The 23072-nt window shown below is 40.4% G+C and overlaps 5 pseudogenes across 3 annotated transcripts in view; 3 read left to right on the top strand and 2 right to left on the bottom strand.

Moving 5' to 3' along the window:
- The window catches only part of LOC100403415 (ATP-dependent RNA helicase DDX18 pseudogene), a 365505-nt pseudogene that overhangs the window by 166535 nt on the left and 175898 nt on the right, over positions 1-23072 (top strand). The window lies entirely within an intron of this gene.
- The window catches only part of LOC144581236 (biogenesis of lysosome-related organelles complex 1 subunit 5 pseudogene), a 340887-nt pseudogene that overhangs the window by 166535 nt on the left and 151280 nt on the right, over positions 1-23072 (top strand). Inside the window, exon 4 of the transcript XR_013531812.1 lies at positions 14423-14590. The product of XR_013531812.1 is annotated as a biogenesis of lysosome-related organelles complex 1 subunit 5 pseudogene (transcript). The remainder of the gene's footprint in view (positions 1-14422; positions 14591-23072) is intronic.
- LOC100409123 (spindlin interactor and repressor of chromatin-binding protein-like) overlaps positions 1-23072 on the top strand; it is a 339975-nt pseudogene that overhangs the window by 165623 nt on the left and 151280 nt on the right. The window contains exon 4 of the transcript XR_008478946.2: positions 14423-14590. The product of XR_008478946.2 is annotated as a spindlin interactor and repressor of chromatin-binding protein-like (transcript). The remainder of the gene's footprint in view (positions 1-14422; positions 14591-23072) is intronic.
- Positions 1743-3493, bottom strand: LOC100410920 (ATP-dependent RNA helicase DDX3X-like; annotated as a pseudogene).
- LOC118150480 (protein SET-like) lies at positions 9878-11050 on the bottom strand (annotated as a pseudogene).

The raw sequence follows: 23072 nt of genomic DNA, 5'->3' as shown, positions 1-23072 counted from the left end.
TGATTTTCCTGGCTCTCTGAAAAATGGATCACCGGAAAGACCATGTCCCCTTTGGGCAAGTCTCCTTTAATGGAGGCAATGTGCTAGATTGGCTGCTATTACAGAATGGTTCCAGTTAACTTCTGAACTTAAAATTCCCTTACTAATTAAGTATTGTTTTAATCGGAGACAGAATAGGTGCCTTAAAAGAATGTAGGAACCGAATGGCCATTTTCCTACTGATGGGACAATATTGGGACTAAAATATGGCTGCAGAAGACATCTTACTCCTATCTGGTAAAGGCAGAAACTTCCCAATCTCAGAAGAAGCCTAGAGCCTGATTTCTAATGGTGTAAAGGAAGCCGGGGTGTTACCATGAAAAAAAAAAAAGTGTCTCATGTAGAGGATTTTTATTTACACTAGGTGGCGCTATTACCTTAGAAATACTATGTGCTTGCCAAAGACGGGGAATGGGGAAAACTGTTCCCAGAGGCATTTTCCTGATCTTGCCTTACAGGATTACTTTCCTAGGCTGTAAAAATCCCTGCACATTTCATACAGAGAAAGAGTAAGATGCCACAGATGGCGAAGGAAGAAGAGTTTTGCAACAGAATAATTGAGGATTCTCTGCCAACATCAGGAACAGGCTATTTTGGAGGCTGGGTCTGGTCCAGAGGCCTTTCAATCACGCCAGGATGTGCCCTGGCCAGAAATTCTGTTGCCTCAGAACTTTTCCCAGCATCACATGATGGCAAGGTCTCCCCATGAAAAGAAGCTAGTTCAAAACATGGCCAACATTCCCAGTACTCATGGGTATTGGGGGGTTCTCCATGTTCTCACCAGCAAGTCTCACATTCGAGTCTTTAGTATGTCAGCCAACACTAAGTGTATGTACTAGGCTGATGGATGCCCATTCCTACGAAAATACAGATGCTTGCTTGCGACTTTTTAGATAAATATATCTTTTTGGCTGTAGGCAGAGTAGGCTCTACCTCTGAGAATATCACACAGAAAGTAGTTTGGGTTGATTTTTTAATTTTTATTTTAATATAGAGGCCAAGAGTGCCTTGGAATGATAGAACAGATTTTCAGCTTGCTCCAATATTTACCGCTACAATGGAGGTTGTACCTCAGTTTCCCAATCAATGCACCAACAGGATATGGCTCCGATGACTGGAGAAACACTAGGGTCCTTAGTCTCGCGTCAATTTAGGTAAAACGACAGACACATGGAATGGTTTTAAGGAGAGGAGAGTTTAATAAGAAAGAAGGAAGGAAGAAGAAAACAGCCCCCACTTACTGAGACAGAGGGAGGTGAGATTCAAACAAAGAGAAAAACCCCAAGTGTGGTGGAAAAGTGGCTGCTTATATGAAGAGGCTGGAGGAGGTAGTGCCTCATTTGCATAGGGCTCATGGGATTGGACCAGACATGTTATTCACGCAGGCAGTGAAAAAACTGGCCCTCCCACACTAGCCTTTGAATATGCAAATGCAGGGCACCATAATGTTCTACACATGTGTGGATATGTGGGGGCAGCCATGTTGCCAGACACATGTGGAGGCAAGGGCAAGAAGAAAATGGTGGGAATCGCCATGTTTGGGTGGACCCAGTTTCTAATGGCCTGCATTTGCATATCAAAGATTTCTGGCCTAGCTCTAAGAACCGGGGCTTTCCTGCTAGACAAGAAGCATTTCTGGAGCTGATTTAAAAGAAACAAAAACTTCCCAAGGACCCTCTTTCCTATCTGCCTAAAATAATTTCTTAATAACTCTTAGAACAAGAGTTATAATTTCCTCCATATCCATCACTGTGTAGAAGCCTCCATAGCCACCTCCACCAAATCCTCTGCTGCTGCCGTGATCACCTCCACCAATGTGGCTGCTGCTTGCATGGCTACTACTAAAGCCAGAACTGCTGGAACCACTATTTTGTCAATAGTCTCTGAACCAAATCCTCCACTGAATCTTTTAGATCATGCACGACTACCACCCTTGTAATAGTGTTTATAAGCTATATTTTCCAATCAAGCAGGCACTTCTTGTTTAGCTTCTACAAGAAGATCCAACAAATCCTTTGTAATATTTATATTTCTTTCATTAAAGGATGAGGTGGCAAGGCCCCAGTTTCATACATGTCCTGTACAGCCAATACAAGGCGCATATTCTTCAGTATCACTTGGCAAATCAAAATTGAAGCATGTTTCACATTTGAAATGTCTAGTCCTTGTGCTGCCACAGCTGTAGCCACTACAATTGGGCATTTTCCCAAGCAAAACTGGTGAAGGGCCTCCTTCTTGATCTCTCTGTGATTGGTCTCCATGAATACGAGTACAAGCATATCCTTCTTGGTATAAGAAATTCTCCAGAGAAACTCCCCTCTTTTTGGTCTCCACAAACACTAAAGTCAGTGAAGAGATCAAGCAGAAATGATTGTTTATCTGGCTCTTCCACCCAAACTACTTTCTGTGTGATATTCTCACAGGTAGAGCCTACTCTGCCTACAGCCAAAAAGATAGATTCCTTCAAAAAGTCATGAGCAGACCGGCGTGGTGGCTCACGCCTGTAATCCAAGCACTTTGGAGGCCAAGGCAGGCAGATCACCTGAGGTCGGGAGTTCAAGACCAGCCTGACCAACATGGTGAAACCCTGTCTTTATAAAAAAAAAAAAAAAAAAAAGAAAGAAAGAAAGAAAGAAATTCTGTGTCTAAAAATACTAAATTAGCTGGATGTGGTGACACACGCCTATAATCCCAACTACTCTGGAGGCTGAGGCAGGAGAATCACTTGAACCCAGGAGGTGGAGGTTGTGGTGAGCCAAGAACATGCCATTGCACTCACTTCAGCCTGGACTAAGAGTGAAATTCCATCTCAAAAAAAAAAAAAAAAAGTCATGAGCAAGCATCTGTATTTTCTTAGGAAAAGTAGCACTAAACATCATGGTGTGATGAACGCCCTTTGGTAGCATAGTATCTTGTTCAAGTATACAACATATCTGAGGTCCAGATCCCATATCCAATATCCTATCAGCTTCATGCAACACAAGTATTTGCAGAAGTCTAATCCAATCTTTCTCCTTTCCATCATATTCACTAGATGTCCTGGCATGGCTACTAACAAGTGGCATCTATGTTCTAAGTCCTGAATTTGCTGACCAATATCAGCACCACCATAAACTATACAAGGATAAACTCTAGACTGGTATGAAAATTTTCTGGCTTCCTTATAGATCTGTATAGCCAATTCTTTTGCTGAGGCTAAAATCTAGGAGATTGGGTATTGTTCATGGCACCCATACCTTTCATTTTCCTTCACAGCCTTCAAAGCTTTTCTTGGACAATCTACATATATCTGACTCAATATGAGTAAAAGAAATGCTGCAGTTCTCCCAGACCCTGTTTGGGCACAAGCCATTAAGTCTTTTTGCCCCCTAATAATAGGAATGACATGTTTTTGCAGTGGAGTAGGATGACTATAGTGAGTGAGCTCAATGTTCCCCATGATAATTTCTCCCATGTTAACATCGCTGAAGTTTTCAACATGTGGAAGAGTTACTGCTGATTGTCTCTATTGGTGTATCATCATATTTCTCAAGGTTAATCCCAGTGTTTCCCCCAGAAAAGAGTACCTGCTCCAAGCATTCAGTTGGTGGAAATGGTTTTGACCAATAATCTTCATCTGAATTGTCACACCGTTGACTGTGTCTACTTTGTTCAAATTTGCCAAAGCCAGTTCTGTCGCCACAACTGCCAATACCATCATAATCACTCTGTCCACAACCATCAGATCCTTCCCTTGATCCACTTTCACCATCACTGAAATAACCAGGCTTTCCTCTTGAATTTCAAGACTCAAAACTGCTATATGCATCCTTATCTTTGTGACAATTCCAACCTTAACTGTCTTTATATAAGGGAGTTTCAGGACTGAGATAATGTTATCAGCTTGTAACAGGCACAGAAATAGTTTGGCAACTTGTGACAGACTTACAATATATCACCCTGTGACTTTTGTGGTGGCAGTTTTTAAAAAACAGGATTTTACAGGTATATGTAAAATATACAAGTATGGATAATAAATATTTGTTTTCCCTGTCCTCCTTGGAGCTGCCCATATGGCTGTAATCAGGCTTTGCTTAATTGTAGCATGTCTGGCAGCCTTGATGTTGTGCCTAGGTAGGAGTTCAGAAATGCAGCTGCAGAGAAATCAGAGTTGGGGGAAGAGGTCAGCTTGCATGGAGAGGGTTTTCTGAGGCAGCTTATTCCTAACATTCCAGCCTCTTAATAAGTAATAGAGGAGGGGCACCATGGTCATTTGGCTGCTTCTTGCTGGATGGGGCATCGTGTGGGGAGGGGCTAGACTGTAGGGATTGTGGTTCCTGGAACTGCCAGTATCCTTGAAGCAGCATCATGAATCTTGTATTGTTTCATTGGTGAAAGCTTTAATATGGTTCTGTAAAAACTGGGTGAGGAGAGGCAGGGGCTAAATGCTAGAAGGAGGAAAAGGGTTATGGCAGGACCCAGGGGGGCAGTAGCCAGGGTGCCCAGGAGTTATGGAACCATTAGGGCCAGGTGAACTGACGATCTTTAAATTTTTGTACTTGGTCTTTGAGCTTTTTGACAGCATCTCGTACTAACCCAGATTCATTGAGGTAGAAAGAGCATTGTTCATCTAAAAAAAGGCACAGGCATCCTTTCTCAGCAGTGAGGAGGTCTAGACCTCTGGTTTTGTAGGGTGACTGCTGCTAAAGGGTTCAGTTGGTTTTGGAGGTGCGTGACAGTCTGCTATTTCTTCTAGGAACAATTGGAAATCTTGGAAGAGTGACTGGAAACATGACAATGAGGTTCCTAGGCTTCCTGCTCCTAATCTGACACTAGTTATGACTCCAAGGGTTACTAATAAGGGAATGAACTGTATTGCTCTTTTTGAGTGAGCGTGTAATATAGCAGGGACAGGGAGTTCTTGGTTTGGAGAGACAAGGTTAATATTGGTAGAATGGTAGACTAGGGTGCAAGTACCTGTCCAGCTGGTAGGGAGACAGAAGTACATCATGGATCCGCAGAGAAAGAAGATGCCTGCAGTGTTAATGCAAACAGACAAATAGATTGAGAATAGGTGTTGGAGTGTGTAAGTTCCTTGTTTGGAGGGACTTGTTTCAGCTTCAGCAACCCAGAGTGAGGAGGAGAGAGAGACCCCCTTGAGGACTCCTGTCTGGAGAAGGGGTTTCCGTGTTTGAGAGGCAAGAGGGGAGGTAATGCAGAGGGGCTGGGTAAAGAGGCTTTTAGCATCAGAGGAAACTGAATAATCTACTTGGAGTGAGGTATGGAAAGAGGGATGAGAGATCATTTGAGTTGAGCCATAGGCAGAGGGAGAGATGGTGCCTACGAGTATGTGTCTGTTGAAAGAGGTAACACATAAGGGGGCTTGGCCAAGTTTTGTGGTGTGGAGGGTTATGGGACTTTGGATGGCAGGGTGAGGGAGTTTTGGTCGGTTGTAATTGACAGTATATGTGGAGAGAAGTTTGGTAGCTCCGTTAATTAAGGTAGTGGGATAGTTCCCAGTGAGGGTGAGGGCTGTGTCTACAAAGGCAGAGTCCTTTTGGATGGTTTATGAAAGGTGAATGGGAATATGGTCCCAGGGCTGAAAAATTGGGATGGCTGAGTAGGCAGTAGAGGAAAGGGAAAAACAGGTCCAGCAACGAGAAGCAAGTGTAGAGTTGGAGTGCAATAACAAGGAGTGAGTGAGATTGAGAGATTGTTCAAGAGTTGTAGAAGTGAGAAAGGATACGGAGGGAGCAGAGGCAATGAGACTGACTATTAAAAGGCTTAGGAAGGGCCGGGTGTGGTGGCTCAAGCCTGTAATCCCAGCACTTTGGGAGGCCAAGGCAGGTGGACCATGAGGTCAACAGATCGAGACCATCCTGGTCAACGTGGTGAAACCCCGTCTCTACTAAAAATACAAAAAATTAGCTGGGTGTGGTGGCGCATGCCTGTAATCCCAGCTACTCAGGACGCTGAGGCAGGAGAATTGCCTGAACCCAGGAGGCAGAGGTTGCGGTAAACCGAGATTGCGCCATTGCACTCCAGCCTGGGTAACAAGAGCGAAACTCCGTCTCAAAACAACAACAACAACAACAACAACAACAACAACAAAGGGTTAGGAGCTTGAGAAAGAATCAGAGTCTGTATCTGGGGGAAGGAGATGGTAGGGGCTGTATGGAGAGGTGGTCTCCTCTAGAGGGTCTATGAGGTGGCTCATAGCGTCCCATGGGTAGTCAAATTTTCCTTGCAAATGAGCAATGAATAGGTGAGTTAAGATCTTTCTATGCATGGGAATGGGGAGAGAAGAGAGGACTTCTAATATTTGGTGTGCTATGGAACGGGGAGGTTGTTTCTTGTCACAAGGACGTTGGCACCTGGAGTAAGGGCAGAAGTGATATATGAAGGAGTTACTGCTCATGGGTCTTCCTCAGAGACAGATGTAAGGTGGAGTTTGGTTGGATTAAGGAGGGTGCTGCAGAACTGGTGGAGGATGGCAGTTGGTGGGTCAGTGAACATTTCAGGAGCTCTTTTTAATCTGGAAAGCTGGTATGAAGAAATATGTCCTGAGAGTTTAGCTGCGGCAGGGATCATGAGAAGAACTTGAAAGGGACCTTCCCACTTTGGTTTAAGGCTTGCTGGGTTAAGAGTTTTTAGAAAGACATGTTCTCCTGGTAAGATGGTCCAGTTGGTGGGGCCTTCATGGGGCTTTGGGAGGGCCTGGTCTGCTTGTTCATGGAGGAGATGGTGAAGAGGGAAAGTGTTGGGAGGTATTCTTCTAGCTGAGAGTTAGAAGTGAGACTGTTTTGTAAGGGGAAAGGGCATCCATACATTAACTCAAATGGGCTAAGGAAGGAGGGTGCTTTTGGGCTGGATCTGATGCGAGCTAGGGCTATGGGCAGAAGGGAAGTCCAGGAATTTTGGACTTCAAGATTGAGTTTGGTTAACTGAGTTTAAGGATCCCATTTGCCCTTTCAACTTTTTCTGATGACTGGGGTCAGTGTGGGATATGGAGGCGCCACTGGATGCCAAGGGACTGAGAAACTTGTTGGGAGATGAAGCTAGGGCCGTTGTCTGATTGTATGGAGCACGGAAGACCAAATCTAGGAATGATTTCTGTTAAAGTAATTTGGGAGACTATTGCAGCTGTTTCTGAGGAGGTGGGAGATGCTTCTACCCACCTAGAGAAGGTGTCTGTAAGATTAGGAAGAAACTTAGTCTTCTTAACAGGAGGCATGTGGGTAAAGTCTATTTGTCAGTCTTCCACTTGGAGTGTTCCTCTGAGCTGATATGTAGGAATAGGAGGAGAGCAGAGGGCCCCTTGGGAGGAAGTGACAGAGCATATATGACAGTTTGAGGTTATGTCTTTCAGTGAGGTAAATAGGTGGGGGAAGATAAATAAGGGCAAAGGAGTAGGTACAGGGGGTGTGCACAAATATGGAAGGACTGGTGAAGAGATGATAGAATTTTTTTGGTTTGTGCTTGGGGGAGGATGAGTTTTTGATCTTTGACTATCTATCTAGTTCCCTTGGAAGGAGGTCCATTGTAGCAGTGAAGCGTTTTCAGCAGGGGACTATTGGGATTGGATGGCGGGGGTAATAAGGAGGAGAGGGGCAGGGGAAGAAGAAAGGGAGGCTCCTTTTGCTCCCTTGTTGGCTTTTCTGTTTCCTCTTGAGTTCTCATCTGACCCTATTTGGTTTCCTCAACAGTGTATAACTCCTGCTTTAGCCAGAAGGTGTGCAGCTTGGAGTCGTTGGTAAATAAGGGGGCCATTAGTGATGATCCTTTTGGCAGTAAGAAATCCTCTCTCTTGCCAGATGGTGGCATGAGAATGGGGAATGAGATAAGCATATTTGGAGTTGGTATAAATGTTGACTCATTTGCCTTTGGAGAGGGTTAGTGCCCTGGTGAGAGCTATAAGTTCTGCCTTTTGGGAGGAGGTCCCTGGGTGTAGGGGTTTAGCTTCAATTGCTCAGTCAAGGGAGATGATTGCATACCCAGTGATTTTATGGGAGTCAACTGACTTGAAAGAGGAACCATCTATAGATAACTGGTGGTAAGGATCGGGGAGAGGTTCAGGGGAGATATTAGGGAAATGAGGCTGTAGGTGATCAAGGATTGATCCTTTTACCACTATATCTTTGTTGCTTTAAAATCTATTTTATCCGATACAAGAATTGCAACTCTTGCTTTTTATTTATTTATTATTTATTTTTGCTCTCCATTTGGTTGGTAAATCTTTCTCCATCCCTTTGTTTTGAGTCTTTGTGTATCCTTGCATGTGAAACAGGTCTGGATGTAACATGCCATTGGGTTTTGGCTGTGTCTTTTGATTGGGAATTCAGTCAATTTAAATTTAGGGTTACTGCCATTTGATGTTGACTGGCTGTTTTATCCATTTGTTGGTGTAAATTCTTCTTTATGTTGGTGCTCTTTACTTTTTGGTGTATTTTTAGAAAGGCTAATACTGGTTGTTTCTTTCTGTGTGTATGCTTCTTTCAGAAGCTCTTGTAAAGCAGGCCTGGTGGTAATAAAATCTCTGAGTTCTTGCTTGTTCATAAAAGATTTTATTTTTCCTTCAGTTGTGAAGCTTAGTTTGGCTGGATATGAAATTCTGGGCTGAAGGTTCTGTTCTTTCAGGATGTTGAATATTGGCTCCCAATCTCTTCTGGCCTGTAGAGTTTCTGCTGAGAGATCTGCTGTAAGTCTGATAGGCTTGCCTTTGTGGGTAACCTGACCCTTCTCTCTGGCTGCCCTCAGTATTTTCTCCTTCGTTTCAACCCTGGTGAATCTAACAATTATGTGCCTTGGGGTTGCTCTTCTTGAGGAATATCTTTGTGGTGTTCTCTGTATTACCTGGGGTTGAATGTTGACCTGCTTTGCTAGTTTAGGAAAATTTTCCTGAATAATATCCTGAAGGGTATTTTCCAGCTTGGATTCATTCTCTCCGTCGCATTCAGGTACACCTATCAAACGTAAATTTGGTCTTTTCACATAGTCCCACATTTCTTGGAGACTTTGCTCATTCCTTTTTATCCTTTTTTCTCTAATCTTTTCTTCACGTTTTATTTCATTAAGTTGGACTTTGACCTCTGATATCCCTTCTTCTGCTTGAACAATTCGAGTGTTTAAACCTGTGCATACTTCTCGGAGTTCCTGTATTGTATTCTTCAGTTCCATTAATTCACTCATACTCCTCTCTAAGTTGTCTATTCTCAATAGGATTTCATCAAACCTTTTTTCAAAGTTCCTAGTTTCTTTACGTTGGGCTACAACATGGTCTTTTAACTCACCGAAGTTTGTTATTATTCATTCCTTGAAGAGTGATTCTGTCATCAGGATGCGCTCGTTCTCCATCAAGCCTTGCTCCATTGTTGATGTGGAACTGTGATCATCTTTAGAGGGAGAGGCGTTCTGACTTTGAGTATTCTCAGCTTTTTTACGCTGGTTTCTTCCCATCATTGTAAATTTATCCTCCTGTCGTCTTTGAAATTACCAACTTTCAGATTAGGTCTCTTGAGTGGACGTCCAGGTTGTTAGTTCCCAGGGCCAGAGCAGCGGCGTTAAAACTGACGGTGCTTTTCTGCCCAGGATTCTCCTGTCTGGCTTCCTTCTTGTGTCCATAGTAGGCGACTCTGCCTTCCCGGGGCTCTAAACCTCAGTCAGAAGGGGAACCAGTCCCGTTTACTCTGCGCCGAGCGCTGCTGCACCGAGGTGCCGTCGCAGCTGCTGCGCCGGGCTCTAGTGTCCTGCTGGGGACCCATGTGGGTCCTCCAAACCTGTTTACTCTGCTCAGAGAACTGCCGCGCCGAGGTGCCGGCGGAACCGCTGCGCCAGCCACAAGAGTCGCGCTGGCCACCCGTGTGTTTCCTCCACTGGGGGATCTTCTGCTCCGTGAGCGACCAGAATTTGTCTGAAAGTGTGGCGTCCTCTAGTTCTCTGCGCCTTCCCTGAGAGCTGCAATCCCGGGATATTAGCAATCGGCCATCTTGGATTGTTCTCCCTCCATCAGTGTTCTATTAGTCATCTTCTCCTTCATCCTCCTCTCCTTCCTCCCCTTCATCATCATCTTCATCTTCTTCACCTTCATCCTCATCCCCTTCTTCATCAATATCTTCTAATCCTTCCTCCTCTTCTTTATCATCATCATCATCTTCTTCTCCTTATCCTTCTTCATCATCCATATCAGGAACCAAGTAGTATTGTAATGGGTTTGGCCAAATGTCATCTTTGATGACCTCTCCTAATCATCAGCACCTGCATTAGAATGGTCAGTAAACCAGGTAAAGAAGCTCTCTGGTTCCTCATGCTGTCTCATCCTGCTGGCTTTATTCTTTGGTTGACTTGAACGTTTCATCAAATCCTTTCCAGATTTCCATTTGATTTCAGTGGACTTTGAAGATGGATCACCACTCTCATTCAGATGAAATTCTTTGGAGAGAACTTTATTTTCAAAGTAAGGATTTTCATCAAAATAAAAATCTATTCTGTAACCTGATTTAATATCTTCAAATTCTGTCACTTCAACTCTGGTCAAATAAAGCAGTGCAGACACTTGTGGATGGTTGACAAATGTTGTTACACAAAAATTTGGGATTTTGGCGATCAATTCTGACCTCTTCTGAAAAAATGGTTGGTGGAGTTTGTTATATTTCTGTTCTACTTTCAAAATCTCCTCACTGGCTTGTTCGTTAAGTCTGTCCATTTCATTTTGTACTTCATCAATGTGTTCAATTGCTTCTTGCTGTTATTTTTCTCCCTTCTTCGGCAAGCCTGCAGAGGCTGATGTCTCCACCAGTCCCTGAGCAGGAGGTGGTCTTGGTTTCTTCTTTTGAGGCAGAAGTGGAGACGGGCGTTTGGGGCCATGCTGCTGGGGAAGTCCGAGAACCAGAGCACAAGTCTTCTTGCTCGTCCGGAAGCAGGCAGAACCCTCGAAATATTTAATTTCTTTGATATAAGTATCAGAATCAGAGGAGAAGGACCCTAGACATTTCCCATCTGGGAGGGATTGGAGAGGGAGGAGGGGATGCGGACACAGATGATTCCCTTAGTCCCTGCTACCTCCTGAAGGGGAAGCAAGGGAGCTGGCTACTGGACATGTTGGGATCAAGAATGGGTAAGGGGTGGAGATGGGGAGGACTCAGTTTGAAATGGGGTGGTTGGTAAAAGAGGGGGAAAGGTTGGAGAAAGGGCAGGAAAGGTTGAAGAAAGGGCTGGAGCGGGAGCATATGGTGGAAGATCATGATGCTCTGGTAGGGGATTATGATGTGGTCGAGGAGGAGGAAAATCAGCAAGGTCAAGGGAAGAGGAGTTGTTGGCTGGGGCTGTGGGGAGTGTGGTAGGAGATGAGTTGTCAGCTGTGGGGAGAGTAACAGGAGGAGAGTCAGGTTTGGAGGGAGTCAGGAGGATTTGGAAAGTAGAACAGGAATGCCAGAGGTAAGGATGGCTATGGAGGGCGAAAAAAGCCTGAACATAAGAAATCTCAGACTATTTCTCATTGCAATGGCAAAAGTTGTCTAAGTTTCTGAGTATACTGAAATCAAAAGTGCTATTTTTGGGCTATTGGGAGCCATTGTCTAATTTGTATTGAGGCCAAACGGTATTACAGTAAAAGATAAGCCTCTTAGGACAGACTTCTGAATGGAGGCCAAGAATATTGAGATTTCACAGGAGACACTCAAGGGGGTAGTATGGAAGGGTTAAACTGACAGGCTCCTACAGCAAATGGGGAAGGGAGGAAGAGACTGCTGATTGACAAGGAAGATTGGAGTGGTGGTCCCCTGCTCTGTGAGCCTTGTCTGAAAGAGAGAAGGTAGCCACTGAGTCAGGTGTCCCAGAAGTAGAGTAACCAGAGGCCTGGAGGTCAGAGGAAGCCCTTAGCCGAGAGCTGGGTCTTTCGGGAAGGCAGAGATGGTCGAGGGTTCCAGGTAAATGTCAACAGTCTCTCTTACCCTTGTGGAGGCTCTGATGGTGGATGAGGTCACCAGCAATGGGAGAGTCTGGGAGATCCTCCGAGTCTTTGGCAAGTTTGGGAAGGGGAGGGTGGCCAGGAGAGAAGTGATAGAAGAGGGAGGGAGGGAGAGAGAAAGAGAGAGAGAGAGAGAGAGAGAGAGAGAGAGAGAGAGAGAGAGAGAGAGAGAGAGAGAGAGAGAGAGAGAGGAGTCCCTTAAGGATGCCCTGCCAGAGCCTACCCCTCCTGGGTTTTGGCACCAATAATGTAGGGTTAGCTGAGAGAAAGGAGAATAGACCCAAAGTCAGGCAAGCAAGTTTTATTAACCTGCCAGGCTGCCCCATAACAATCAGAGGAGGCAGCCTCCAAGCTTACAAAATGAGGAGTTTATATGGCGTGAAATGGGCATAAGGGAGTTTGAGGACTGAGGGAATCTTATCAGCTTGTAACAGGCACAGAGATAGTTTGTCAACTTGAGACAGACTCACAATACATTATCATGTGACTTCTGTGGCAGCAGTTTTAAAAAAACAGGATTTTTCAGGTATGTATAAAACAGGAATTTACAAGTATGGATAACAAACATTTGTTTTCCCTGTTCTCCCTGGAGCTGCCCAGATGGCTGTAATCAGGCTTTGCTTAATTACAGCATGTCTGGCAGCCTTGATGTGGTGCCTAGGTAGAAGTTCAGAAAAGCAGCTGCAGAACAATTAGAGTGGGGGGAAGGGGTCAGCTTGTGTGGAGGGTTTTTTTTTTTTTGAGGCAGCTTGTCCCTAACACCTTTCTCCTGTTAAGTGTTCAAACTATGTTCAAAGAAGACATACACCAAGCTGCAACCAATCCAGCTGTTCTGTACCTCACTTCCAATTTCTGTACATCATTTTCCCTTTTTTGTCTATAAATCTTCTTCCACCACGTGGTTGCACTGGAGTCTTTGTGAAGCTGCTGTGATTCTGGGGGCTGCCCAATTCACAAATTGTTCATTGCTCAGTTAAACTCCTTTAAATTGAATTTGCCTGAAGTTTTTCTTTGATCGATGATTTTTATGGTTCAGAGCTAGTGGTTGCACAACAGATGGATATGTAACTGATCTTTGTTTACTCTGAGGTGCTCTCCGTTGTTTCAGCTAATAGCTGGAAGCATGAAGTGCTCTGTAACATGTGCTTCCAGTTCTGTGGGGGTAGGGGAACACAGCTGGGCAGAGCTGGAACTTCTGGCTTACCCTCAAATATTCCTATGTCAAGTACAGGCAACAGCCCTGATGAAAGTGGCTAGGAGTAGTAGGAGCTCCTAATGAAATGTGCTGAATTCTTTGTGTGGGATTGTGGGGGGGCTGCACCAGCCCCTTGTCCTAGATAGACAAGAATATGAACTGTTGCCTTATCACAACCCTGTTCCAGAGCTCATGACTCCTAGATGAGTCACACACTGTAGTCTAACTCTGGATCACATGTGGTTGAGAGCCTTGGGGACTGCTTAATTTGTGACTTTCCATGGGAGTGGTTTTGGGGCAGAACATCATCATTCAGCTAATTAATATGGATAGCTTCATAGCTTCCCTGTTCTCCAATGTGATATCATTACTTCTTTGAGTAAAAGAGTGGTGAATCTGCCTTTGGGCCTGTGTGTTGGTCATGGTGACATCAGCTGGTTGGGTCAGTTGGACCTCAGGCACTGGAGGAAGTGGTCAGAGGTCAGCAGAATTTGAACAGGGTAGGTAGTTCTCTAACTCCCTAGCACCTAGATTGCTGGCTGGACATCCTGTATGAGTCCTGATGGAGCTAGATTGGAGGGTGGTGGGGTTCCTCAGGTGCTGGTTGTGATGGTAAGGGGGAGGCTGGTCCCGGGGTTACTGGCTAAACTCTTAGGTATGGTTAGGCAGAGCCCTTAGGCAGTGACAGCCTAAGGAAAGATCACAGGCTTGTGGGGTAAGGATTTTAGCAGGGCTCTGGGCCACACAAAAAAATAGTCATGTAGGGGTTGAGTAGCTACACTGGAAGCCACAAAGCAGCAAACCTTATTTGGGAGGGGGTTTTGGGTGTGGCGAGTCATGTAGAAAGCATTCTGGCTGCCTCTGCAGGGCAGCTGCTGATATGCTGGAGGCTTGCACAAGGGCTCAGCTCTTTGTTTCTTCCCCAGTCTGGGGGCAGTAAGGGTGGGGACTGTGGCGGCAGGCAGTGACAGAGGGCCTATCAGTTGCCTCAGGGAGCTCCACCCCAAAAAATGCGGAGCTTCAGCTTATCAGAGTGATCATGTGGGGGTTGGGCAGTTACCCTACAGGACCAAGCAGTGGGTGGCCAAACAGTTAGGGGAAAGGCGAGCCTGCCTGCTGAAGAGTAGGGTGAGAGATGGTTCTTGTTTAAATAAGTCTGTCACCTCTCTACATAGGGCAGATACACAAGTGCTCTGTGCTGAAGGTACCAGTGAAAGCAGTCAGGCTCTTTGTTCCCTCCCTAGCCTGTGGGCAGCAAACGGCGGGTACCATGGCCACAGCAATGGAAGAGGGCCGCCCGTGAGTTTCTTCAGGAGCTCCACTCCAGAGAAATGCTGAGCCAAGACTGGCTGGAGTGCTCAGGCGATGGTGAAATGGCTCTGCTGTAGATCCCATTTGGGAGGCCCTGTCAGGTAAGGAGCAGAAGAGGTGGGGCTTGCAGTCCATCTGCTCATCACTGTGGATGCAGTCTCTATCCTAGGGACATGTGAAAGAGCCTGTCCCACCTTGTTGGCAGGTCTATGCAAGCTGGTGCCTGGGTGCTCAGTGATCCAAGGTCCTTGGGGCTTCACATGACCTTGAGTGAAGGCTCTGTCCAGATTCCAGGTGTCTCTGTGTCAGTTTGGAGACCTGGGGGGTTGGGAGGATCTCCCTTTCCTAGGATTGCAAAGGTCAGTGGAGGAATTGTGGGTCCCTGGGGCTCTCCCTCACTCAACCTTTCCCTGTGATAGTGAGCTTCCCCTGCCTCTGTGCCAGTTCCGGGTGGGTGGCTGCCCTGCTTCACTCCTCTCTGTTCTCCGTGTGTCCCATTGCTTCGGTTATGAGTCCCAGTGTGTTTTCCTGGATGATCCATTTGAAGAGCTAGTGCTTACTAGCCATTCTATTTCATTCATTTAGAAAATTGATCAATTGGTCACCAAAATAATGTGTGATTTTATAAAATAGAAATGTTATAAATAATACAGGTGCTAATGCAATAAAAATAGGTATTACTAGCTAAAACAAAACAAAAACACCCAGAAAGTCTCTTCTACCTGGAAATTTAAAACTTCTTTGAAACAAGTTGGCTTTTCATGAGAGCCAAGTGCACCATCTGCTTCTAGTCAGCCATCTTTATTCTCTACCATTATATCCCACTTTTATTATTTTTGAATATGAAAACATAATTTTTTTATTGCAGTAAAAAGCACATAATATAAAATTTACTATCCTATTCATTTTTAAGTGTACAGTTCAGAACTGTTAAGTATATTCACATTTTTGTAAAACAAATATGAAGGCACAAATTTTAAATTTAATGTTTTGTTCTACTTATTCACTGAATTGATTTATTATTTGAATTAGTTTTATCATTAATTCTTTGAAATTTTCCAGATATACTATTATTATTTACCACATTTATATCTGTATTTTTTCTCTTCCCTGATTACATTTGAGTAATATCTCTAATATAATGTTAAATTAGAGCAGAAATAGTGGACATTTTTGTTTTGTTCTTCATCTTATTGGAAATGCTTTTAGTATTTCTCCATTCAATTAGACACTGGATTTAGGACTAAGGTATGAATATTTTATGTTAAAATATCCATTATTTCTTATTATCTTGGATGTCTTTTTACTTTTAACATGGGTGGGTATTTTCTCTAATGGATTTTGCAGTATCTGTGGAGATAATAATGCTTTTCCTCTTAGATCTATTAATATTGTTTATGATGTAAATGGATTTCCTAATATTAAACCTACTTTGAAATTTTGTTATAAATCCAATTTGCTAATGATGTATTATTTTCTTCACATCTTGTTAGATTCCGTTTGCAAGTATCTTATTTAGTTTTTTTGCATTGACTTTTCTAACTGACATTTGTCTTTAATTTTTTAAATACTATCCTTATCCTGTTTAAGTATGTATTATACTTGGTAGATGAAAGGAGTTACAATATTTTTCTTCCTGTTCAAGAAGTTTGAAGTTTTGGTAGAAGTCTCCTGTGAAACAACTGCACCTGCTGCTTTTTTCATGATGCAGTTTCTTAATAACTATTGCTTCTATGAAATTGTTCTGTTTAAACATTTTAATTCTAATGGATTCAATTTTGGCAGTCCATAGTTTGCTAAAAGATTAGTCATTTTTTCCAGGCTTTATTTATTTGCAAATTTATTTGCATAGAGGTCTAAAAAATATTGTAATTTTATTTTTTGTTTCAGTAGTTATTTCCTTCTGAATATTTCTTTTTTTGTTTTTTATTTGTTTTTTGAGACAGAGTTTCTCTGTTGTTACCCAGACTGGAGTGCAATGGCACGATCTCGGCTCACCACAACCTCCGCCTTCTGGGTTCAAACAATTCTCCTGCCTCAGCCTCCTGAGTAGCTGGGACTACAGGCATGTGCTACCATGCCCAGCTAAGTTTTGTATTTTTAGTAGAGACGGGGTTTCACCTTGTTGACCAGGATGGTCTTGATCTCTTGACCTCGTGATCCATGTGCCTCGGCCTCCCAAAGTGCTGGGATTACAGGCGTGAGCCACCGAGCCCGGCCTCCTTCTGAATATTTCTTAGTTTATTAGTGCATTCTCCTACTTCTCCTGAGCTAATTATCTAGTGATTTGTCTATTTTCTTAATTTTTTCAACAGACTAGAAATTTTGTTCATTAATATAATTAATTTATTAATTTTAAAGTTTCCTACTTTAACTTCTGCTTTTATCATTATTTCTTTTTGCTTAATTTGTATTTACTTTATTGTCCTTTTATCCAGTTTTTGATGCTTGAAATTTAATTCATGTATTTTCAATCTTTGCTTCTTTATTGATAAAAGTGTTCAGTTTAATGAATTTTCCTCTAAGCACTGCGTTATATACACCCCATAGATGCTGATATGTAGTGTTTTTTTGGTCATTATAATTTCTTAACTTCTGTAATTGTAGTTTGCATTTCTCCTTGCACACACTAGACTTGTCTTAAACAAGTTTTAAATTTCCAGGTAGAAGAGACTTTATGGGTGTTTTTGTTTTGTTTTGTCAGTAATATCTTTTTTATTGCATTATCACCTGTATTGTTTATAACATTTCTATTTTATAAAATTGAAGATTATTTTGATAATCAACTGATCAATTTTGTTGTTGTTGTTGTTAATCAATGAGAGCTTCTTATGTTGCTCAGGTTGGCCTTGAACTCATAGCCTCGCCTTCTCAAGCACCAGGACAACTGGCCGGAGCCACCGCAGCTCCCAAACTGATCAGTTTTTTTAAGTGGATCATGGGCTCATATGCTACTCTAATACTCAAGCAAATGTTCTGTATTAGGAAGATGTATAATTTAACATTGTATCCCTAAAATTTAAAGATTATGTTGTCTCTTTTCTCTCCTTAGTTTTTTTTCCCCCCTAATTGATCTGTCATGGACTGAGAGTGATGTATTAAAGTCTTCAATTATTAGCATTTTCTATCTATATTATTGAGTCTCATTAGGTTTTACTTTATAAAGGTCGTTGCTGTTTTTGATGCATGAACATTCATAAGTTATATACTTTGTTAATTGTGTCTTGTACCATTTAAGATTGACATTTGTCATGTTTAATGCCTTTGGACTTGAATTCTACTTTGTCTGATATTAGGTAACTATCACTACTTCCATTTTGCTTCAATTTGTCTACTGTTTTCTTGTTCATTACTTTATTTTTAGACTTTCTTAAACACTCAGGTATGTTTCTTGCATATAATATATGATTGGATCTTATTTTTATTTCAAGTTATAGAGCTTTGTATTTTAGGAAGATAAACCTATTTACATTTATTGATATGACTGACTTGTAGATTTAGATACAAATCTGTTATTTTATACTATGACTAATTTGGTGTATTTGCTATGTTTGTCTCTATGAAAACTTTAGCCCATGTTTTTTAATATATATATTTTCATATTTGGTAAGTTTCTCTTTTCATCCTACTGATTAATTTTATATTTATGCCTTACTGAATACCTTAGTACTCTGTTTTCTCATTTAAGCTTTAGCAATTTTCTCTGTTTCATTTTTTAATCTTTTAATATTGCTTCTAATACAAAGAGTTTTTTCTACTTTCCCCTTCTTCCCACTTTAGTGCATTATTTCCACTTTGCCACGATATATAAGATCTGTGCATTAGTCTTATCACTTTGTTTATGCCTTGGTTTCATTCGTATATATATATATATATGTGCATGTGTGTGTGTATATATATATATATTTTGTTGTTGTTGTTGTTGTTGTTTGAAACCCTCCCCATCAGTCTTTCTGAGAAAATTTTCCCAATATCCTTTGATCAGATGACATGCACCTTTTAAGGAATTTCTCACAGAGGGCAGATGGATATAAAATTTCCTAATTTCTTATCTCACGAAAACTGCTTTTCTATAACCTTGGTATTTGAATAACACTATGGTTGTATATAAAATTATGCATTCTTTTATTGGGCTTTTTTAGTTATTTCATTAAAAATGTTTTTATTTGATATAATAAATGTGGTGTTAAATGAGATATTCAGTATTTCAATGGCATATATTTACACAAAAGTTAAAACACTGGCAAAATAGTGAAATAGTCTCCATAATATATAAAATATTTTTTAAACTTTGAGATATAATTGATAAATGAAATTGTGTAAATTTAAGGTTTCACTCTGATGATTATACATATGTATATGTTGTAAGATGATTTCTTTCTTTCTTTTTTTTTTTTTTTACTTGAGACGGAGTTTTGCTGTTGTCGCTGAGCTGGAGTGCAACGGTGTGATCTCGGCTCACTGCAACCTCCATTTCTGGGTTTAAATGATTCTCCTGCCTCAGCCTCCCAAGTAGCTGGGATTACAGGCACAGGCCACCATGCCTGGCTTTTTGTATTCTTTAGTAGAAATGGGGTTTCACCATGTTAGCCAGGATGGTCTTGAACTCCCAACCTCAGGTGATCCACCCACCTCGGCCTCCCAAAGTGTTGGGATTACAGGCATGAGCCACTGCTCCTGGCTGATTTCTGCACCCAAATTAGTTACCATTCTATCACCTCACTCAGTTAACATACTTTTGCATGTGTGGTATGAGCATTTAAGAACTACTTTCTTAGCACGTTTCAAGAGTACAGTACAATATGGTTAAGTATAGTCACCATGCTGTACATTTGATCTCCAGAGTTTATTAATCTTATAACTACAAGTGTGTACTCTTTGACTGACATCTCCCAATTTTCCCCTCACACAGCCCCTAATAATCACCATTCTACACTCTGTTTCTTGGTGTTCCATTATTTTAGATTCCACATATGAGTGAGATCATACTGTATTTGTCTTTCACTGTCTGACATACTTTACCTAGCATAATGCCCTCAAGACTCATCCATGTTGTCACAAATAGTAGAATTTCATTCTTGTTTATGGCTGATTAATATCCCATTATATATATAGCCAAGACATGGGAACAATCTAAATGTCAGTTAACAGATGAATGGGTAAGTAATTGTAACAATTACTGTCAACAGATATAGGTTGTTTCCATGTCTTGGCTATTGTGATTATTCCCAAATCCAATGTAATGAAGGTTCCCCCCATGTTTGATTTCATATTTTAAATCTTATGTTTAAGTCTTTAATCCATTCCAAGTTATTTTTTATGAAGGATGTAAAATAGGGATCCTGTTTCATTTTATTTTTGCATGTGTATATCAAGCTGTCTTTAAACCATTTATTGAAGACGCTATCCTTTTATTATTGTGTATTCTTGGAAACTTAACTCAGATATTAGTTGATTTTATATGGTTAGTCTGTTTCTGGGCTTTCAATTCCATTGCATTGGTGTAGGTATCTGTTTTTATGCCTGTGCTACATTATTTGGATTTTTATAGCTTTGTAAAATAGTTTAAAATCAGTAAGTGGGATGCCTCCACCTTTGCTGTTCTTTCTTAATATGCATTATCTATTTAGGATCTTTATAATTTCATACAAATTTTAGGATTGTTTTCCTATTTCTGTAAAAAATGTCAGTCAGATTTTGATAGAGATTGCATTTAATCTGTAGATTGCTTTGGATAGTATGAACATTTTAACAATATTAAGTTTTCTGATCCATGATCATGGGATATGTTTCCATTTATTTGTGACTTCTTCAATGTTTTTCATTAATGAATGTTTTATGCTTTTCATTATGCAAATTGTCTTGATTAAATTTATTCTTAGACTTTTATTATTGTTTTTGATGCTATTTTAAGTGGGATTGTATTTATTTTTCTGATAGTTTGTTGTTAGTGTATAGGCAATTCTAATTTTTGAGTGTTAATTTTGTATCCCGTAACTGTGTTAAATTTGTTGTTAATTCTAAAAGTTTTTGGTGGAGTCTTTAATGTTTTCATATATAAGACCTGGCATCTTCAAACGAGCAATTTTACTTTCCTATTTGGCTATCATTTTTCTAACTAGTTGTAATATTTTGGAGGAGGTACATGTGATATTTTGATACATACAAAACTGTGTAATGATTAAATCAGGGTGATGGGTGTATTCATTGACTCAAATATTTATCTTTTTTTAAGGTTAAGAAATTTCTAATTCTTTTTTTCTAGCTATTTTGAACTATATAATAAATTATTGTTAACTAGAGTCACCCTAATGTACTATTGAATACTGTATCTTATTTCTTCTATTTAATTGTATTTTTATACTTATTAACCAATCTTTCTTCATTGCCCCCTCCCTCTATGACTCTGGAAGCCATTAATCAACTCTCTACCTCCATGAGATTCATTTTTTTTTTTTAGCTCCTACACATGAGTGAGATCATAAGCTATTTGTCTTTCTGTGCCTAGCTTATTTCACTTAGTATAGTGACCTCTTATTCCATGTTGCCGAAAATAATAATTCTATTGTTTTAGAGGGATCCACAATATTTCACTGTGTATATGTACCACATTTTCTTTATCCATTCATTCACTGATGAATACATAAGTTGATTCCATACATTGGCTATTGTGAATCATGCCACAATAAGCATGGAAGTACAAATATTTCTTTGATATACTGATTTCCTTTCCTTTGGATAAATAGCCAATACTTGGGTTGCTGTATCATAAGGTAGTTTTACTTTTAGTTTTTTGAGAAATCTCCATATTGTTTTCCATAATGGCTGTACTAATTTACACTCTTGCCAACAGTGTACAAGAGTTTCCTTTGCTCATCATCCTTGCTGGCATTGCTAATTTTTGTCTTTCTGATAATAGCTATTCTAATCAAGGTGAGATGATGGCTCATTATGGTTTTGGTTTGCATTTTCCTGATGCTTATTGATGTTAAGCATTTTTTGCATGTACTTGTTGGCCATTTGTATGTCTTCTTTCAAGAAATGTAAAATCCTTTGCCTACTTCTTAATGAGATTAGTTTTTTTTTTGTTGTTGTTGTTAATTTAGTTTCCTTGTATGTTTTGAATGTTAGTCCCTTGTCAGATGAATAGTTTGCAAATATTTTCTTCCATTTATCAGACTGTCTATTCATTCTGTCAATTGTTTCTTTTGCTGTGCAGAAGCTTTTTAGTTTAGTATAATCCCATTTGTCTATTTTAATTTTTGTTGCCTGTGCTTTTGAGTTCTTAGTAATAAAATATTTCCCTAGACCGATAGCTAAAGTGTTTCTTCTAGGTTTTCTTCTGGTATTTTTATAATTTGGGGTTTTACATTTAAGTCTTTAATCCATTTTGAGTGGATTTTTGCATATGATGAGAGATAGGAGTTTAGTTTCATTCTTTTGCTATGAATATTTAGTTTCTTCAGCATTATTTATTGAAGACAGTGTTATTTATCCAATGTATGTTCTTAACATGTTTGTTAAAAATCAGTTGGCTGGAAATATATTAGTTTATTTCTGAGTTCTCTTTTTTGTTTCATTGGTAGATGTGTCTGTTTTTATACCAATACCATGCTGTTTTGGTTTGATATAGCCTTGCAGTATAGTTTGAAGTCAGGTAGCATGATGCCTCCAGTTTTGTTCTTTTAATTCAGGATTGCTTTGGCCATTTTGGATCTTTTTTGGTCTTATACACATTTTAGAATTCTTTTTCTCTATTTCTGTGAAAAAATGTCATTGGTATTTTGATAGGGATTGCATTGAATCTATAATTACTTTTTGATCCATGAGCATAGGATATCTTCATTTGTATCCTGTTTAATTTCTTTTATCAGTGTTTATTAGTTTGTCTTGTAGAGGTCATTCATCTTCTTCGTTAAATTTATTTTTTTTTTCATCTATTGCAAGTAGAGTCTCTTTCTTGATTTTTTTTTCAACTAGATTATTACTGGTGTATTAAAATGCTACCGACTTATGTAAGTTGATTTTGTATCTAGAAATGTTACTACCCTTGTTATCAGATCTAAGAGTTTTTAGTGGAGTCTTTAAATTTGTATAAATATAAGATCATGTAATCTGCAAAGATGGACAACTTGACTTCCTCTTTTCCAATTTGTATGACTTTTATTTCTTTCTCTTGCCTGATTGCTCTGAGTAGGACTTCTAGGACTATGTTGAATAGGAGTGGTAAAAGTGGGTATCCTTATCTAATTCCAGTTTTTAAAAATAAGGCTTTCAGCTTTTCCCCATTTGGTACGAAGATAGCTGTGGACTTGTCATATATGCCTTTATTATGTAAAGTATGTTTCTTCTATGCCTAGTTTGCGGCTTGTTTTTATCATGAAGTGATGCAGAATATTATCAAATGCTTTTTCTGTTTCTATTTAGATGATCATGTGGTTTTGTCCATAATTCTATTGTTGTGAATATTGTTTATTGATTTGCATATCTTGAACCAATCTTTCATCCAATGAATGAATCCTATTTGATCATAATGAATTAGCTTTTTGCCATGCGGTTGGATTTGGTTTGCAAGTATTTTGC

This window comes from Callithrix jacchus, chromosome X, assembly GCF_049354715.1.
Source record: "Callithrix jacchus isolate 240 chromosome X, calJac240_pri, whole genome shotgun sequence".
Lineage (NCBI taxonomy): Eukaryota > Metazoa > Chordata > Mammalia > Primates > Cebidae > Callithrix > Callithrix jacchus.
This window is presented reverse-complemented; position numbering and strand designations above follow the sequence as displayed.